Genomic DNA, 21,398 nt, shown 5'->3' with positions numbered 1-21,398 from the left:
AGGCTTTGGCATAGTCAATAAAGCAGAAATAGATGTTTTTCTAGAACTCTCTTGCTTTTTTGTTGATCCAGCGGATGTTGGCAATTTGATCTCTGGTTCCTTGCCTTTTCTAAAACCAGCTTGAACATCTGGAAGTTCATGGTTCATGTATTGCTGAAGCCTGGCTTGGAGAATTCTGAGCATTACGTTACTAGCATGTGAGATGAGTGCAATTGTGTGGTAGTTTGAGTATTCTTTGGCATTGCCTTTCTTTGAGATTGGAATGAAAACTGACCTTTTCCAGTCCTGTGGCCACTGCTGAGTTTTCCAAATTTGCTGGCATATTGAGTGCAGCACTTTCACAGCATCATCTTTCAGGATTTGAAATAGCTCAATTGGAATTCCATCACCTCCACTAGCTTTGTTCGTAGTGGTGCTTTCTAAGGCCCACTTGACTTCACATTCCAGGATGTCTGGCTCTAGGTCAGTGATCACACCATCATGATTATCTGGGTCATGAAGCTCTTTTTTGTACAGTTCTCCTGTGTATTCTTTCCACCTCTTCTTAATATCTTCTGCTTCTGTTAGGTCCATACAACATTTCTGTCCTTTATCGAGCCCATCTTTACATGAAATGTTCCGTTGGTATCTCTGATTTTCTTGAAGAGATCTCTAGTCTTTCCCATTCTGTTGTTTTTCTCTATTTCTTTGCGTTGATCGCTGAGGAAGGCTTTCTTATCTTTCCTTGCTCTTCTGTGGAACTCTGCATTCAGATGCTTATATCTTTCCTTTTCTCCTCTGCTTTTTGCTTCTCTTCTTTTCACTGCTGTTTGTAAGGCTTCCTCAGCCATTTTGCTTTTTTGCATTTCTTTTCCATGGGGGTGGTCTTGATGCCTGTCTCCTGTACAATGTCACGAACATCTGTCCATAGTTCATCAGGCACTCTATCTATCAGATCTAGTCCCTTAAATCTATTTCTCACTTCTACTGTATAAATCAGGCACTCTATCTATCAGATCTAGTCCCTTAAATCTATTTATCTCTTCCACTGTGTAATCATAAGGGATTTGACTAGGTCATACGTGAATGGTCTAGTGGTTTCCCCTACTTTCTTCAATTTAAGTCCAAATTTGGCAATAAGGAGTTCATGATCTGAGCCACAGTCAGCTCCCAATCTTGTTTTTGCTGACTGTATAGAGCTTCTCCATGTTTGGCTGCAAAGAATATAATCAATCTGATTTCATTGTTGACCATCTGCTGATGTCCATGTGTAGTCTTCTCTTGTGTTGTTGGAAGAGGGTGTTTGCTATGACCAGTGCATTCTCTTGGCAAAATTCTATTAGCTTTTGCTTGCTTCATTTTGTACTCCAAGGCCGAATTTGCCTGTTACTCCAGGTGTTTCTTGACTTCCTACTTTTGCTTTCCAGTCCCCTATAATGAAAAGGACATCTTTTGGGGGTGTTAGTTCTAAAAGGTCTTGTAGGTCTTCATAGAACCGTTCAACATCAGCTTCTTCAGTGTTACTAGTTGGGGCATAGGCTTGGATTACCGTGCTACTGAATGGTTTGTCCTGGAAATGAACAGACATCATTCTGTCATTTTGTCATTCTTTCACTTAGCAGTATATATTTCCTCCATGTCTTAAATGGCTTGATAGCTCATTTCTGTTTTAATGCTGAGTAATATTCCATTGTATAGATTTACCACAGTTTGATTATTCATTAAGCTATTGGAGGATATATTGGCTGTATATATTTATGTTTTTCATCTTTTCAGTTATCTGTACTTTGTAATTTTCCTACATTACAAATTAATTATATTCTTCATTATATAATTTTTTAAAATCTCAGGGTTGGCCACATGATGGCTTCTTTTAGTTTTACATATAACATTCTGTGACTCAGAAGACATTGCTTTATTGCCCTGGGTTCAGTTTCCATGTCTATAGATGAATATTGGAACAGAGAGTTACCAAGTTCCCTGTGTGTCATAAACATCTAGAACGATCATGTTTATTTTAAAATTCATTTAAAAGTCCATGGACCAAATTGCAGCATCCTTTGATAGGGCATTAGCCATGAGGCAGTGGAGGAGTGTGGGTATAAATGTTTTATAGACTTCATGTAGGAATTTCTTGAAGTGAAAGGCTGGACCTGTAGTCCACAGACACTGCCCACAGGCTTCCTGCACACAGGCTGTGAAAGCCCCCAACTTACAGCAAAAGGAAACTGGCACGCCACAACCCAAGAAAGAGAGTGCAAAACCCAGCCCTTCACTGTGGACCTTTCTCATGATCAGTTACTATTTCCATGGCCACCGTGTTTTCCTCAGAAACCTTCTGTGAAATGTTTTTCACATTTTTTTTTTTTATTGTGACCCAGAGTAAGAAATATAGTTTATGATGTGGTCCTCTATACACAGTTATAAACATGTGTTTGGAGATCTATAACTGAACTCAATTTTTTATGGAACAATCCTAATTTTACTACATGTAAGTTCCCCTGATATTTTCTAACCTCTCTATCCTAGTTCATTAAAACAATCCTGATTGTGACTCTCTAAAGTGATTTCATGACTTCCTAATGGGTCTGGACTTGTAATTTGAAAAACATAGCCTTAGGATCATCATATATTTTTGATTAGTGAACTATACTTTTGTCTTTTGATTTAAATATAGTTACCTCTAAAAGACAAGGGCAACATTGTGGGCTAAGGTATGCTTTCCCTTCAACTGGAGTGATGTGAGCACAGCATTCTCAAGCTTGTTTTTAGAGTCTGTGTGGTTGGAAGTTCTAGCAGATCTGTTCTGATACTGATATACCTTTGGCTGAAGAAAACCCTGCTTTGTATAAGAGGCTGATCCTCTAACTTGTGGACATATGTAAAAGCATATTTATTGGAGCATTGTTTTTAGTGATTTAAAGGAAGAAACAACCTCAATAGGAATAGGAAGTGTAGAACAATGATTATTAAATGGTGAACTGACTGGATCCTAGGCAGGTGGGAAGTGTATGTAAGAAACTTCAGGAAGAGAGGGAGAAGTGAATGGGTTGAAAAAGCATATCCATTATATTATGCGTGTTTATGTTTAGAAAACAAATATTAAAAAGCCATTACCTCCCTACTCCTTTTTGGTAACAGACTACAAAACAGCAAAGGTTTACAGTATCTTCTTGGTTTGAGGGGGATACATAGAGGTTACTAGCTTTCTAAATAGTTTTTGGAAAGCTCCTTCCTGGAGTTACAGCAAAAGTTTTAGGAAATAGACAATAAAATTCTTATGTTAAAAAATTGAGAAACACTGTTCAAAGACCTGGGAAAACATACTTGAAAAAAATTTTAAGAATTATTCCTTAGAAGGAAATCAATAAAATATGCATTTGGTTCTTATTGACTTTTTCATACAACACAGTAAGAATTATTGAACAACAGCCAACCAATTAGGAGGGTTATTCTGTAAGTGAACTGACTCATTAATAGTGTATCAGCAAACTAACCACAGGTACTTCCTAATACATTGTAGTCTTGCTGCAACAATTATTCTCTAAGGATAACAAGAATCACTATTTAGCTATACTCAGTTGTTAATCAGTGGCTTCAGAAATCTGTTTTTAGAGGAATTTTGGTGAACTAGAGCCACCATCCACCAATAAAGCAAACTATTCTCACAAACACACACACACACAACACCCCTCAACACTTCCTGGCCCTGACCACGGGCTCTAAGAACCTTTCTGTTCCTTTTACCTGAGACGGCTCCATTTTCTTGGCCAATTTTTTTCCCTCTAAAAGCAGAAAATGTAAAATAGAACTTTAAAACAAATACAACCAAATCCAAATAATCTCAAGTCATTTTAAATTGATGTGGCTTAGACTTTGAGAGTCAATTGTGAGGGGACAATAGATGACATGGTTGTCTATGTAGAAAATCTAAAGAACTGACAAACTGGAACCAATAAGTGATTATTGCAAGGTTGTAGGATATAAGGTTAATATAAAAAGCTCATTGCTTTCCTGTGTACCAGTAATGAACATGTGGAATCTGAAATTAAAAACTCATTCCATTAGTACCTCCAAAAATTACTTAGATATAAATCTAACAGAATAAATTTAAGATATATATGAGGAAAATGACAAAACTCTGATGAATACCAAAGAAAAGTCAAATATATAGAGACATTCCATATTCAAGGAAAGGGAGACTCAATGTCATCAAGATGTCAGTTCTTGCCAATTGTTCTATAGAGTAAATATAATCCCAATCAAAATCCCAGCAAGTCGTTTTGTAAATATCAACAAACTGATTCTAAAGCTTAAATGGAGAAACAGAAGACCCAGAATAGCTAACTCAATTTTGAAGAAGAATAAAGCCAGGGAGGCAAAAGTGGGACACAAGGTATAACAGGGCCATCTTATCTGGCTGTTACGAGCTAGAGGAAATAAGATGACAACATGAATCTTTCCTTGGTAATGTTTCAGCCAAAAAAACTGCCTATGTGTTTGTAAGACAGTAAAATATACATGGCAACTTGGGTTGTATGGCAGTGTATATTAAAAGAAACATGTATATTCTCTGCAGAGAACTTGCTTATTTATAATGGCGAAGTTTGTGGGGTGGGTATTGCTCTGCCACAATACAAGGGAAAGAGAGAATCAGAATCTGGTTTAGGAACACCTCTCTGTAAAGAAAAATTACTGAGAAAGTCTGAGGAGGAGCTTCCTAATCAGTAGCAATCGGATGTTATGTTAAGTGCAAATATAAAAGATGAGCCTTTGCTTTCATTTGATTCTTAACATGAGAATGACAGCTGTTGGGGAAAAGACTCAAAAGTAGCAGTGATCTCATGAAAAATGAGAAGACTTCATTAGGCAAAAACAAAGCAAAAGTAAATAGAGTTCTGCCAAGAGAACTCACTGGTCATAGCAAACACCTTCTTCCAACAACACAAGCGAAGACTTTACACATGGACATCACCAGGTGGTCAACACCAAAATCAGATTAATTATATTCTTTGCAGTCAAAGATGGAGAAGCTCTATACAGTCAGCAAAAACAAGACCAGGAGCTGACTGTGGCTCAGATCATGAACTCCTTATTGCCAAATTCAGACTGAAATTGAAGAAAGTGGGGAAAACCACTAAACCATTCAGGTATCACCTAACTCAAATCCCTTATGATTATACAGTGGAAGTGAGAAATGATTTAAGGGACTATATCTGATAGATAGAGTGCCTGATGAACTATGGACAGAGGTTTGTGACATTGTACAAGAGACAGGAATCAATGCCATCCCTAAGAAAAAGAGATGCCAAAAAGCAAAATGGCTGTCTGAGGAGGTGTTACAAATAGCTGTGAAAAGAAGGGAAGTGAAAAGCAAAGGAGAAAAGGAACGATATACCCATTTGAATGCAGAGTTCCAAAGAATAGTAAGGAGAGAAAAGAAAGCCTTCCTCAGCGATCAATGCAAAGAAATAGAGGAAAACAACAGAGTGGGAAAGACTAGAGATCTCTTCAAGAAAATTAGAGATACCAAGGGAATATTTCATGTAAAGATGGGCTGAAAAAAGGACAGAAATGGTATGGACCTAACAGAAGCAGAAGATATTAAGAAGAGGTGGCAAGAATACACAGAAGAAGTGTACAAAAAAGATCTTCACAACCCAGATAATCATGATGGTGTGATCACTCACCTAGAGCCAGACATCCTGGAATGAATTGGAATGTGACAATCTGGGGCAAGGGTATTTCAGGCAGAGGGTGCAGCACATGCAAAGGCCCCAAGGTAGGAGTGAGTCCAATATGTTTGAACACCAGGGAGGAGGCTGAAGTGGCTGGAGCAGGAAGTGCAGGGGAGATGGCAGGAGACAGGTGGGAAGGGCAGTGGAAGGTGCTGGAAGCCATAGTGCATTTAAGCTGAGGTACTTCTGGGTTACATAAGTGTCACAAAGATACCTCCCTGAGTTGAGTCAGTTTGGGGACACCCCCTCCCTGACACTGTAGCCTATTCTCAAACCTCCAGGCTCAGCTTCAGGCCCCAGGGCCCCAAGCCAAAGCTAGTGAAGGTGATGGAATTCCAATTGAGCTGTTTCAAATCCTGAAAGATGTGCTGTGAAAGTGCTGCACTCAATATGCCAGCAAATTTGGAAAACTCAGCAGTGGCCACAGGACTGGAAAAGGTCAGTTTTCATTCCAATCTCAAAGAAAGGCAATGCCAAAGAATTCTCAAGCTACCGCACAATTGCACTCATCTCACACGCTAGTAAAGTAATGCTCAAAATTCTCCAAGCCAGGCTTCAGCAATACGTGAACCGTGAACTTCCAGATGTTCAAGCTGGTTTTAGAAAAGGCAGAGGAACCAGAGATCAAATTGCCAACATCCGCTGGATCATGGAAAAAGCAAGAAAGTTCCAGAAAAACATCTATTTCTGCTTTATTGAGTATGCCAAAGCCTTTGACTGTGTGGATCACAATAAACTGTGGAAAATTCTGAAAGAGGTGGGAATACCAGACCATCTGGCCTGCCTCTTGAAAAACCCATATGCAGGCCAGGACACAACAGTTAGAACTGGACACGGAACAACAGACTGGTTCCAAATAGGAAAAGGAGTACATCAAGGCTGTATATTCTCACCCTGCTCATTTAACTTAGATGCAGAGTACATCATGGAAATGCCGGGCTGGAGGAAGCACAAGCTGGAATCAAGATTGCTGGGAGAAATATCAATAACCTCAGATATGCAGATGACACCACCCTTATGGCAGAAAGTGAAGAAGAACTAAAGAGGCTCTTGATGAAAGTGAAAGAGGAGAGTGAAAAAGTTGGCTTAAAGCTCAACATTCAGAAAACAAGATCATGGCATCTGGTCCCATCACTTCATGCCAAATAGATGGGGAAACAGTGGAAACAGTGGCTGACTTTATTTTTTGGGCTCCAAAATCACTGCAGATGGTGATTGTAGCCATGAAATTAAAAGACACTTACTCCTTGGAAGGAAAATTATGACCAACCTAGACAGCATATTAAAAAGCAGAGACATTATTTGTCAACAAAGGTCCATCTAGTCAAGGCTATGGTTTTTCCAGTAGTCATGTATGGATGAGCGAGTTGGACTATAAAGAAAGCTGAGTGCCGAAGAATTGATGCTTTTGAACTGTGGTGTTGGAGAAGACTCTCGAGTCCCCTGGACTGCAAGGAGATCCAACCAGTCCATCCTAAAGGAGATCAGTCCTGGGTGTTCATTGAAAGGACTGTTGAAGCTGAAACTCCAAGTACTTTGGCCACCTGATGCAAAGAGCTGGCTTATTCAAAAAGACCCTGATGCTGGGAAAGATTGAGTGTAGGAGGAGAAGGGGATGATAGAGGATGAGATGGTTGGATGGCATCACCGACTCAATGGACATGGGTTTGGGTGGACTCTGGGAGTTGGTGATGGACAGGGAGGCCTGGCGTACTGCGGTTCATGAGGTTGCAAAGAGTCAGACACGACTGAGCGACTGCACTGCACTGAACTGAACTGAAGCCTCTGAAAGGGAGGATAGGTGGAAACAACCGAAGAGGGTTCCAAAGGTGGGAAAAGAAGTCATAACTTTTCATTGAGGTTTGAAGGGAGGCAGGTGAAGCTAGATGGCCCTCACTGCCTTCCTCAGAGCGTGTGTTCTTCCTTGAATGAATGCTGTATCAATGACTCCGCAACAGAGAAGTTTGAGATCATGGGATCAGTACCTTTTCCTTTCCTCGAAAGTGGGCCAGAATGACTGATCAGACCAAGTCTTAAAACTCACTTCTAGAAAATACAGTCACCAACTCATCACATCCACCTGGCTTCTGCAGAGGTGGAGCCTGAATGGTGAGTCAGGGCTAGTGGAGAAGGGGCAACATATAGACTTGCTACAGGTGATTTCTCTGACCACAGGAGAGAGCTACAGACTTTTGGAATTTAGCCTGTTTCCACAAAGTAAAATGATAAGACCAAAATTAACAAATTCAAAAGCTTCCTGCATTTATCCTAAATTCTGAGGCACTGTGGCCTGGCTTACAAGGTGGTAGCTACCCTGTAGACATGTGCAGGAAGCTTAAAAATGCATCTCCTCTGTCCTGGGTTTGAGCTAGGGAAATTTAGCATGAGCAGCATCTGCACATTAGGGTGAAAATTTTCAAGTTGATTGATAGTTGGCTTTTGGAAGCATGTGCCTGAAAGATGGTGTGAAAGCCTCAGGGAAAGCCACATACCTAACACAAAATGGAAAACCAGCAGAACTTAGGGTCTATAAGAAATGCAGAATGCACATAACAACACCACTACACAAATGGGTGTTATCGACCCAGATGAGACTCTAAGCATAACCAGAAGAAGAAGTCTTTTTAATTCCTCCTCGAGACTCCGGCTTTTTGAGGAAATCCAAGCCCTAAGTGATCTGCCTTTTTTCTAGTGACTGACTGTTGGTTTAGGAATCAAGTGCCTCACCGCAGTGCTTTTGGAGCTTATTCCTAGCCAAAGTCATCTAGCATTAGCCTTTTAGTTTCCTCCTCTGTAGATACAGTGTCTCTCTGTTTACTCCTGTTTATATAGTACAGTGAACTGGCTTCAGCCAGCCCAGGAAAACATGGCCATCCTAAATTAACTAAATTGTTTTGGGGTTTCCAAGGATTGAAGCTGAGTCTTCCTGGACTCAGCTCAAGAGAATGAGGTAGACGGGAGGTGCTGATGTTGTTTAATACTAACTGAAATTTCCCAAAGCACTAATAAACATGAGCTCCAAATTTTGGCATGATCTTTAGCCCTTAGAGGCCTGGAAGGAGTCTTCATGAGAAGCAGGAGTGCTGACTTCCCACAGAAGCAGAGCAGCAATTAAGGAACATCACACAATCAGTGACTGACTGCTATGATTGTACTTAGAAAGCAGAAGTTTTCAGCAAGATGGAGAGACACTCCTTGTTCTCTGCTCTGGTCCCCTGAAGCACAGATTCAGCCCTGTTTAATGCACTCTTCACTCCATTTATCTTTATCACCATTCATTAGTTTGCTGGTTCTACATATATTGTTGAGTCCAGACTTGTATGTGACAGGCACAGATTAGTCTCTCAATAAATGTTGGTAAATAATGAGTAAATGGAACCTCACCCAGCCTGTAGAATGCAGTGTGAATATGAATATAGAGGGAGCTTTAGTGGAGATTTTTTTTAATTAATTTTTTTATTGAAGGTTAATTGCTTTACAGAATTTTGTTCTTTTCTGTCAAACCTCAACATGAATCAGCCATTGGTATACATATATATCCCCTGCCTTATGAACCTCCCTCCCATCTTCCACCCCATCTCACCCCTCTAGATTGATACAGAGCCCCTGTTTGAGTTTCCTGAGTTATAGAGCAAATTCCTGTTGGCTGTCTGTTCTACATATGGAAATGTAAGTTGCCATGTTACTTTTTCCATACATCTCACCCTCTCTCCATGTCCATAAGCCTATTCTCTATGTCTGTTTCTCCATTGCTGTCCTGTAAATTCTTCAGTACCATTTTTCTAGATTCCATATATATGTGTTAGAATATGATATTTATCTTTCTGTTTCTGACTTACTTCACTCTGTATAATAGGTTCTAGGTTCATCTACCTCATCAGAACTGACTTAAATGCATTCCTTTTTATGACTGAGTAATATTCCATTGTGTATATGTACCACAACTTTAGATAATTTTTTTAAGGTATTTTTGCATAGGCTAAATCTTAAAAGACAAGAGTTTCTACAATGGATAAAGGAAGAGTTATTCCAGGAGGAGGTTGAAGCACACACAAAAGCAGGCACATAGATCAACAGGGACCCTACTGTGACTCAGAATGAAACCAGACTGGATGCTGGTAGAAGTAAGCAAGGAAATCTAGTTTCACATAGAATTATCAGCTCAAAGAATTGACTGAAAATAGTATGCTTAAAGTGATTAGAAGGAAATGTCCTTGGATTTCAGGAATTAAAAATAAGTTGCCCCAGAGAATTGCATTTTCTGAGGCCAGTGTGGTAGGCAGCCTCTGAGGTGATTCCCATTGAGCCCTGCCCCCTGATACTCATAGCACTGTATGACCACCTCTTCAGTACCTTGCTTTTGATAATACATTATGGCAACATTGAGGGGTGTCACCTTCCATAATTCATTTACTTCTGTCTTGTTAGCCAACTCCTGATTGCCTTCTTGGTGTGTGTATACTTTTATGAAGTAAGCTGCCATGTTGGAGAGGCCCACCTGGCAAGGCACTGTAGGTGGCCTGTGACACATAAGCAATGAGGAAAAGAAGCTCTCATTCCAGAAGAGCCTGAGGAACTGAATTATGCCACAACCGCTGAATGAACTTGGAAACATATCTCCAGTTGAAACTTTGGATGAGACTGCATCCAAATCAAGGTGGGCAGACACCTTGATTTTGGCCGTGAGGCAGAAGATCCAGGTATGTCTGGATTCTTGACCCACAGATACCATGAGACAATAAGTATGTGCTATTGTAGCTTGCTAAGTATTGTGGTGAGTTATTATTAAGCAGTATTAATAGAGGCAGGAAGTGGGGAAGCTCTGAAAATTCCAGGGCTCTCAATGTCTTCACTGCTCTTATGATAGTGGCCTTGGGCACAGCATTCCTGTGCCTCACCAGTTTTGTGGTAGAGTGTGTGTTCAAATTCTTTCCTCTTTTTAAAATTGCACTGTTTGCTTTCTTATTATTGAGTCTTGAGAGTTCTTTATATATTCTGGATATGAATCATTTCTAAGATGTATGATATGCAAATATTTTCACCCACTATGTGACTTACATTCTCATTTTCTTAACAGTGTCTTTCAGAGGTAAGATATCTTAAATGTTTGATGAAGTACAGCTTACTTGTTTTGTCTTGTATAGATCATACTTCTGGAGTTATATCTAAGAAATCTTTGCCTTACTCATATCTATGGATTTTCTATAAATTTTAACATTTAGACTTTGCATTCAATTTGTGATCCATTTTTAATATTGTTTTTGTATATACTGTAAAGTAGGGATTGAAATTCATTTTCTTGGATATCTGATAACCAGTTATTCCAGCACCATTTGTTGATATATTGAATCTTCTGCTCCATGGACAAAATATATCTATTTTTTGAGTATAATTTAAAAAGTTATCTAAATAGGAAAAGGAATACGTCAAGGCTGTATATTGTCATCCTGCTTATTTAACTTATATGCAGAGTACATCATGAGAAACGCTGGGCTGGAAGAAGCACAAGCTGGAATCAAGATTGCCGGGAGAAATATCAATAACCTCATATATGCAGATGACACCACCCTTATGGCTGAAAGTGAAGAGGAACTAAAAAGCCTCTTGATGAAAGTGAAAGAGGAGAGTGAAAAAGTTGGCTTAAAGCTCAACATTGAGAAAACGAAGATCATGGCATCCGGTCCCATCACTTCATGGGAAATAGATGGGGAAACAGTGTAAACAGTGTCAGACTTTATTTTTTTGGTCTCCAAAATCACTGCAGATGGTGATTTGAGCCATGAAATTAAAAGACACTTACTCCTTGGAAGGAAACTTATGACCGACCTAGATAGCATATTCAAAAGCAGAGACATTACTTTGCCAACAAAGGTCCGTCTAGTCAAGGCTATGGTTTTTCCAGTGGTCATGTATGGATGCGAGAGTTGGACTGTGAAGAAAGCTGAGCACCGAAGAATTAATCCTTTTGAAGTGTGGTGTTGGAGAAGACTCTTGTATGTCCCTTGGACTGCAAGGAGATCCAACCAGTCCATTCTAAAGGAGATCAGCCCTGGGTGTTCTTTGGAAGGAATGATGCTAAAGCTGAAACTCCAGTACTTTGGCCACCTGATGCGAAGAGTTGACTCACTGGAAAAGACTCTGATGCTGGGAGGGATTGGGGGCAGGAGGAAAAGGGGACGCCAGAGGATGAGATGGCTGGATGGCATCACTGACTTGATGGACATGAGTTTGAGTGAACTCTGGGAGATGGTGATGGACAGGGAGGCCTGGCATGCTGAGATTCATGGGGTCGCAAAGAGTCGGACACGACTGAGCAACTGAACTGAACTAAACTGAGGAGTGTTTTAAAGATGCAGTGTATTACTATTATTCTTATATTTTGCTAAGTTTATCCCTAACTATTTCATGTTTTTATACTGTTTTCAATGGTATTGATTTTTTCAAATTTAAATTTCCATTTGTTCATTACCAGTATACCAAAATACAGCTGAATCTGTATATCTGCTTTGTATCTTACAACCTTGCTAAATTCACTTACAGCTCTAATAGTGCTTTTTTTTTTTTCAAATTCCACAGGATTTTCTGCATAGACAATCATATCATTTGTGAATAAAGTCAGTTTTCCTTTCCAGTCTGGTTGCCTTTTGTTTCTTCCTCTAATGTCATAGCATTTGCTAGGACCTTCTGTACAATGTTTAATAGAAGTTGCAAAAGTAGATATCCTTGAATTGTTACTAATCTTAGAGGAGAGGCATCTAGTCTCTCACCATTAAGTATGACCTTACCAATGGGGTTTTCATAGAAGCCTTTTATCAGGTGAAGGAATTCCTTTCCTAGTTTGCTGAGATTTAAAAAAATTGGGAATTCATGTTGGATTTTGTCAAATGTTTTTTTCTACACTGTTGAAATGATATTTTTCTTTTTTAGTTTGTTAATGTTATAAATTGCATCAATATGATGCTTTTCAAATGTTAAATCAACCTTGTATTTATGTGATAACCTCACTTGGTCATGATGTATTATCCTTTTCATGAATTTTTTGTTTCAATTTGCAAAACCTTTTCTTAAAAGCTTTGTATCTATACGCATGAGTGATACTTAACTGTACTTTTTTAAAAAATAATATCTTTTTCTGGTTTTGGCATCAAGGTACTGCTGGCCTTATGGAACAAGTTGGGAAATATTCCTTCCTTTTCAATTTTACAAATGAGTTTGTAGAGAATTGTTATTGTTTCTTCCTTAAATGTTTGGTAGAAATAACCAGTAAAGACACTTGACCCTGGATTTTTCTTTGTGGGAAGGTCTTTGACTAAAAATTCAATTTCCTTTATAGATATAAGGCTACTGAGGTTGTCTGTTTCTTTTTGTGTGAGCCTTGGTAGTTTGTGTTTTGCAAGGAATTTGTCATTGTCATCTAAGTTGTTGATTTATTGGCATAAAGTTGCTCATCATAGTCTCTTATTCTTTTATTATCTCTAGCGTTGCTGGTGATGTCATCTCTCTCATTCCCTGTATTGGTAATTTCGATCCTCTCTTTTTCCTGATCACTTCCGTGATAGCTCAGTAGGTAAAGAATCCATGCAATGCAGGAGATCCTGGTTCAATTCCTGGATTGGGAAGATGCCCTGGAGAAGGGATAGGCTACCCACTCCAGTATTCTTAGGCTTCCCTTGTGGCTCAGCTGGCAAGAATCTGCCTGAAATGCAGGAGACCTGGGTTCAATTCCTGGATTGGGAAGATCCCCTGGAGAAGGGAAAGGCTACCCACTCCAGTATTCTTGCCTAGAGAATTCCATGGACTGGTCAAAAAGAGTTGGACACAACTGAGCAACTTTCACTTCACTTTTCCTGATCAGTCTGGCTAGAATTTATCAATTTTATTGATAATCTCAAAGAAACAGCCTTTGAAATTCTCAATTTTCTCTATTATTTTTCTGTTTTCTATTTTACAGATTTCCCTTCTCATATTTATTATTTCCTTCTTTCTCCTTACTTTGAATTTTATTTGCTTTTTTGTTTCTTAAGATGAAAGCTGAAATTGTTGATCTGAGTGTTTTCTTCTTTTAAATATACCTGATTAGTACTACATATTTCTCTCACCCTATGTCCCACAAATTTTATTCTAATTTCATTCAGAATATATTTTAAAAGTTTAAGGTACTTTTAGTTTCCTTTTTTAATTTTTTTCCTTTTACTGATTTATTTAGGAGTATGTTATTTGGCCACCTGATGTGAAGAACTGACTCATTTGAAAAGACCCTGATGTTGGGAAAGATTGAAGGCAGGAGGAGAAGGGGACGACAGAGGATGAGATGGTTGAATGGCATCACTGACTCAATGGACATGAGTTTGAGTAAACTCCAGGAGTTGGTGATGAACAGGGAGGCCTGGCGTGCTGCAGTCCATGGGGTCGCAAAGCGTTGGGCACGACTGAGCAACTGAACTGAACTGAACTGATTTGGTTCCAAATATTTGATGATTTCCAGATGTATTTATGTAATTGATTTCTAATTTAATTCCATTATGGTCAGAGGACATATTTTGTATAGTTGTGTTAGGGTTTGCTGTTTAACTCTTCAACATTTTAACAACTAACTTCAAGTGATACTATAACACTACATATGTAGGAGACATTAACAGTAGTATATTTCAGTTTCTCCATTCTCTGCCTTTATGGTATTGTCATACATTTTGCTTATACATATATTTCAAAACATATAATATGTTGTTGTTATTTCTGTTCAGGCAGTCAATTATTTTCAGAGATTATAAGTAATAGGAAAAATATATGTTCACCCATGTTCTTACCATTTATAGTTCATTCCTTTCTGTGATTTAAAAAAAAAAAAGATTTTATTTCCAATTGGTATAATTTTCCTTCTGTCTAAATGACTTCCTTTAAAATTCTCTGTGAATTCCTGATGACAGATTCTTTCAATTTTTGTATGTCTAAAGTCTTAAAGTTATTAAAAAAATAACTTTATTGAGCTATAATTCCCATACTACATTAGTTCACCTGTTTCAAGTTTACAATTAAATGCTTTTTAGTGTATTCAGAGTTGTGTAACCATCACCATATCAATTTCAGAATTTTTTTTACTCCAGTAAGAAACCCTGTATCTGTTTTTCCTCACTGCTGCTAGGCTTAGGAAACTAATATACTATTTATGTATATTTGCCTTTCTGGAAATTTTATTGATATATAAATAGAATAATACAATATGGGATATTTTGTGACTGGATTCTTTCACTTAGCATAATGTTTTTGTGGTTTATCCATATTATAGCATATATCAGTACTTTATTTCTTTCAATCACCAAATAATATTCCATTTTATGCATATGACATTTTATTAATCCATTCATCAACTGATAAACAGTTGGATTGTTTCCAGTTTTGCCTATTATAACTTTCAATTCCGTGACTAAACTCTTTCACTATCCTACACCTTTATCATATGCTCACTTCTCTTCCTAGCCAGATTGGAGTCCATGGACTAGTACTAAAAATGGCCTTTTTCAGTTCAATTCAATTCAGTTGCTCAGTCGTGTCTGACTCTTTGCGACCCCATGGACTGCAATGTGCCAGGCTTCCCTGTCCATCACCAACTCCCAGAACTTACTCAAACTCATGTCCATTGAGTTGGTGATGCCATCCAACCACCTTATCCTCTGTTGTCCCCTTCCCCTCCCACCTTCAATCATTTCCAGGATCAGGGTTTTTTCCAATGAGTCAGTTCTACGCATCAGGTGGCCAAAATATTGGAGTTTCAGCTATAGCATCAGTCCTTCCAATGAATATTCAGGACTGATTTCCTCTCGGATGGACTGGTTGGATCTCCTTGCTGTCCAAGGGACTCTCAAGAGTTTTCTCCAACACCACAGTGCAAAAGCATCAATTCTTTGGTGCTCAGTTTTCTTTATAGTCCAATTCTAATATCCATACATGACTACTGGGAAAACCAAAGCTTTGACTAGATGGACCTTTGTTGGCAAAGTAATGTCTCTGCTTTTTAATATGCTGTATAGGTTGGTCATAGCTTTTCTTCCAAGGAGCAAGCATTTTTAAGTTTTTTGGCTGCAGTCATTATCTGCAGTGATTTTGGAGCCCAAAAAATAAAGTCTCTCACTGTTTCCATTGTTTCCCTATCTACCGTATTGCTCCTCTTTTTTGTCCATAATCCTTGCTTAGTGAAACTCACACCTTGGCTAACCTAAATTATCTGTTTAGTTCATACAGCTACTGAACCTTACAGGAGAAATCATTTAACAGTGCTGACTTGATTCATTGCACTTGTTAACTATAATTCTCAAATGGTCATTTGTACTAACACTTTTTTCACTCCTAAGCCAGCCATTTCACACCCCCATTTTATTTTATAGTTGTGCCACCCTCCCCCTTAACACTCAGATGAGGAACAACTACAATTTTGTATAGAAAATAAGTACAGTTGGAAAAGAAATGTTCTCATTTTCCCAGTGACTCAATGGTCATGAGTTTGAGCAAACTCCAGGAGATGGTAAAGGACAGGGAAGCCTGGTGTGCTGCAGTCCATGGGGTCACAAAGAGTTGGACACAACTGAGTGACTAAACAAAAACATTTTCCCATAAAATTCTGCCAATATTTCTCCTTCTGTATTCTTTTCTATGAACTAAACTGCCATTAAGTCTTCTCTCCCTCCTTCCATCATTTTCTTCATATCTAGATCACTCTTATCAACACACAAATATATGCTAGACTACCAAAGTTAACATACACACTCTTATATACACACAACCTTGATCTTGTATTGTTTCTATTTACCATATAAGTCTTTTGTTCTCCTTCACAGTAAAATTTCTTGAAAGTGTTGTATATTTATACTCATTTGCTCTATTTTTTCACTTTCCATTGTTTGATGAACCTCCTCTAACCAGGTTTTTTACCCACAGCTCTGCCGAAATGGACCTTTGTCAGCGTCACAATGACTCATATCTCACTAAAGTCAATGGTCATTTTACATCTTCACTTTAGTAGACCTTCTGTTGGCATTTGACACAGTTGACCATTTCCTTTTTCTTGAAATACTTCTAGAAGAACACCACACTCCTCCTTTTCTTTAAACTCACCATCCATCCTTTCTGATTTCCTTTGCTGTCTCTTCCTCCTCTACCAGACTCTAAGTGTCGAAGTAACCCTAGATTACTTCAACACTTCAATTACTGCTTAATTTTCTTTTCTTCTCTAATTTTATTTTTTATCTGGCCACATATCTCAATTATGTCTAGCTAATGACTCTGATCCTCAGAGGATGAGATGGTTAGATAGCATCACATACTCAGTGGACATGAATTTAAACAAACTCTGGGGGATAGTGGAGGACAGAGGAGCCTGTTGTGCTGCAGTCCATGGGGTCACAAAGAGTTGGACATAACTTAGAGACTAAACAGCACCAACAACAAAATGATTCTGAAGTTTATAGTTCTAGCTGAGATCTACACCCTGACTTCCAGACCTGTACATCCAAATCCTTATATATTTTTGCTTGAAAATATAATAGGTACCTCAGACATAATATAGTCAAGTAAAGAAGTATTCATTCCTGAGCTCCCAGAATCCATATCCCATAAGTTTTCACCTTATCATTCACGGTACCATCCATCCAATTCCTCAGGGCAATAATAAACTAAGAATTTTAATTCTTTATTTTACCTTCACACCTAATATTCAATTTACCAGTAGATGTGTTCCCAAATATGTTCTAAATTGCACAGCTTCTTAACAAATCTACTGCTAAAAACCCAGTCTAAGCCCCAACTGTGTCTAGTATGGGCTAGATACAGCATCCCAATACTTTGAGCTAGGCAATGTGATCCTAATGGTCATTTTTAAAATTCTTCCCCTAAAGTCTGTCCCCTATAAAGCAATCTTTCTGAAGAGTAAAAACTGACAATATTACTCTTATAATATCCTTTATAGCTAATTTTCTCTCATGCATTGCATTTAGTTGTCTCTTCTTGTTGGGAGGATACAGAGCAGTTATTTTATAGAGTATCCATTTGTTCAGTGTTTCCTCATGATTAGATTCAAGTTATACAATTTTGACAGTTATGCAACCAAAGTGATAGTTTTCTTTTCAGTGCATTGTATCAGGAAGCAAATGATTTGATTTGTCCCAATATTAATGATGTTAAATTGAATTAAGATGGTGCCTTAACTTATGTCAAGATACTCTGAGTCTGAAAATATTCTATTCCTCATCAAACTTTCAGTCACTATTTGTAGCAATCATTATAGACTTTCTATCATTATTTCTTCTATATTTGTAAGTTGGCATTCTTCTGGAAGGAAGAACTTCCCTCTTTTCATATTATTTATATCAGTATGGATTAATTGATTCTTAACCTTATGTTACCCATTATTACCACTGTTTTGATGCTCAAATTGTCCTTTACTTGGCCAGAGGTAGCTCCTTTAAGTTGTCTCTTGTGTTCTTTTGATATGTCTTCATGAATTTTTGAGGACTTAACATACTTTTGGCACAAGATATTCTAGGTTAATCTTATACTTCTTTTGTCTTAGTCTCACATTTAGAGAAATATTGATATTTATTCTGACAGATAGTTAATTTGCTGGCAGATCAGTAAATTTTTTTTCAAGGGTTTTTCTAACCTTTGTTGGGGTGGGATTAGAGTGACCTTATCACGGTCTAGAGTGTTTTATCCTACAGTGTGAACTTTTTGGAAGGCCTTTTGAGTGTCCTCGATGTTTCAGTAAGTTCCCTCCACTTTGACCCATTGGGTTCCTATATCCAGCAGTGCCATGAAACCTCCTGAAATTCCATTCAGTTCACAGCTCCAGTGGCTGTCCTAAGCTAGATTTCACAGAGTCTCATCCTGCATATGTGCAGATTATCATTTTGACTAGAGACTTAATGGACACACTATATATATTTCTACTTGGAAAACCACTTCAGTATTCTTGCTTTGAGAACCCCATGACCAGTATGAAAACCAAAAAGATATGACACTGAAAGATGAACTCCCTAGGTTGTTAGGTGCCCAATAGGCTACGGGAGAAGAGTGGAGAAATAATTCCAGAAAGAATGAAGAGATGGAGCCAAAGCAAAAACAATACCCAGTTGTGAATGTGATTGGTGATGGAAGTAAAGCCTGATGTTGTAAAGAACAATACTGCATAGAAACCTGGAATGTTAGGTCCATGAATCAAGGTAAATTCGAAGTGGTCAAACAGGAGATGGCAAGAGTGAACATGGACGTTTTAGGAATCAGTGAACTAAAATGGACTAGAATGGGCGAGTTTAACTCAGATGACCATTATATCTACTACTGTGGGCAAGAATCCCTTAGAAGAAATGAAGTAGCCCTCATAGTCAACATAAGAGTCTGAAATGTAGTACTTGGATGCAATCTCAAAAATAACAGAATGATCTCTGTTTGTTTCCAAGGCAAACCATTCAGTATCACAGTAATCCAAGTCTATGTCCCAACCAGTAATGCTGAAGAAGCTGAAGTTGAATAGTTCTATGAAGACCTACAAGACCTTCTAGAACTAACATGTAAAAAGATGTCCTCTTCATTATAGGGGACTGGAATGCAAAAGTAGGAAGTCAAGAAACACCTTGAGTAACAGGCAAATTTGTCCTTGGAGTACAAAATGAAGCAGGGCAAAGGCTAACAGAGATTTGCCAAGAGAAAGTACTAGTCATGGAAACACCGTCTTCCAGCAACACAAGAGACGATGCTACACATGAACATCACAAGATGGTCAATACCGAAATCAGTTTCATTATATTCTTTGCAGCCAAAGATGAAGAAGCTTAATATAGTCAGCAAAAACAAGACCTAGAGCTGACTGTAGCACAGATCATGAACTCCTTATTGCAAAATTCAGATTTAAATTGAAGAAAGTAGGGAAAACCACTAGACCATTCAGGTATGATCTAAATCAAATTCCTTATGATTATACAGTGGAAGTGACAAATTCCAGGGATTAGATCTGATAGACAGAGTGATTGAAGAACTATGGACGGAGGTTCATGACATTGTACAGGAGGCAGCAATCAAGACCATCCCCAAGAAAAAGAAATGCAAAAAGGCAAAATGGTTGTCTGAGGAGGCCTTACAAATAACTGAGAAAAGAAGAGAAGCTAAAGGCAAAGGAGAAAAGGAATGCAGAGTTCCAAAAAATAGCAAGGAGACACAAGAAAGCCTTCCTCAGTGATCAGTTGAAAGAAATAGAGGAAAACAATAGAACGGGAAAGACTATAGAGATCTCTTCAAGAAAATTAGAGCTACCAAGGGAACATTTCATGCAAATATGGGCACAATAAAGGACAGAAATGGTATAGACCTGACAGAAGCAGAGGATATTAAGAAGAGGTGAAAGAATATACAGAAGAACTATACAAAAAGATCTTCATGACCTAGATATGGTGTGATCACTCACCTAGAGCCAGACATTCTGGAATGCAAAGTCAAGTGGGCCTTAGGAAGTATCACTACAAACAAAGCTAGTGGAGGTGATGGCATTCCAGTTGAACTGTTTCAAATCCTAAAAGATGATGCTATGAAAGTGCTGCACTCAATATGCCAGTAAATTCAGAAAACTCAGCAGTGGCCACATGACTGGAAAAGATCAGTTTTCATTCCTATCCCAAAGAAAGGCAATGCCAAAGAATGTTCAAACTACTGCATAATTGCACTCATTTCACATGCTAAGTAACACTCAAAATTTTTCAAGCCAGGCTTCAACAGTACATGAAACGAGAATGTCAAGCTGGATTTAGGAAAGGCAGAGAAAGCAGAGATCAAATTGCCAACATCTGCTGGATCATCAAAAATGTGAGAGAGAAAAAAAAAATGCGAGAGAGTTCCAAAAAACATCAATTTCTGCTTTATTACACCAAAGCCTTTGACTGTGTGGATCACAGTAAACTGTGGAAAATTCTGAAAGAGATGGGACTACCAGACCACCTGACCTGCCTCCTAAGAAATCTGTATTGCAGGGCAAGAAGCAACAGTTAGAACTGGACATGGAACAACAGACTGGTTCCAAATTGGGAAAGGAGTACATCAAGGCTGTATATTGTCACTCTGTTTATTTAACTTATATGCAGAGTACATCATGTGAAATGCCGGGCTGGATGAAGCACAAGCTGGAATCAAGTTTGCTGAGAGAAATATCGATAATCTCAGATATGCAGATGACACCACCCTTATGGCAGGAAGCGAAGAAGAACTAAAGACCCTCTTGATGAAAGTGAAAGAGAGTGAAAAAGTTGGCTTAAAGCTCAGCATTCAGAAAGCTAACATCATGGCATCCGGTTCTATCACTTCATGGCAAATAGATGGGGAAACAATGGAAACAGTGAGAAACTTTATTTTTCTGGACTCTAAAATCACTGCAGATGGTTACTGCAGCCATAAAAGATTCTTGCTCCTTGTAAGAAAAGCTATGACCAACCTAGACAGCATATTAAAAAACAGAGAGATTACTTTGTCGACAAAGTTCCATGTAGTCAAAGCTATGTTTTTCCAGTAGTCATGTATGGATATGAGAACTGAACTATAAAGAAAGCTGAGCACGGAAGAATTGATGCATTTGAACTGTGGTGTTGGAGAAGACTCTTGAGAGTCCCTTGGACTGTAAGGAGATACAACCAGTCCATCCTAAAGGAA

At 38.4% G+C, this 21,398-nt stretch overlaps 1 long non-coding RNA gene across 1 annotated transcript; it reads left to right on the top strand.

Annotated features, from left to right (window-relative positions):
* The first annotated feature begins 9,296 nt into the window (after positions 1–9,296).
* On the top strand, positions 9,297–13,989 carry LOC112583912. The gene is made up of 3 exons (XR_003108210.2): positions 9,297–9,386; positions 10,146–10,417; positions 13,924–13,989. It is a non-coding gene; the product is annotated as an uncharacterized LOC112583912 (long non-coding RNA).
* Positions 13,990–21,398: the final 7,409 nt, after the last annotated feature.

Source organism: Bubalus bubalis, chromosome 3 (genome assembly GCF_019923935.1).
Source record: "Bubalus bubalis isolate 160015118507 breed Murrah chromosome 3, NDDB_SH_1, whole genome shotgun sequence".
Lineage (NCBI taxonomy): Eukaryota > Metazoa > Chordata > Mammalia > Artiodactyla > Bovidae > Bubalus > Bubalus bubalis.
The sequence above is the reverse complement of the archived record's forward strand: the minus strand, read 5'-3'. Positions and strand labels throughout refer to the sequence as shown.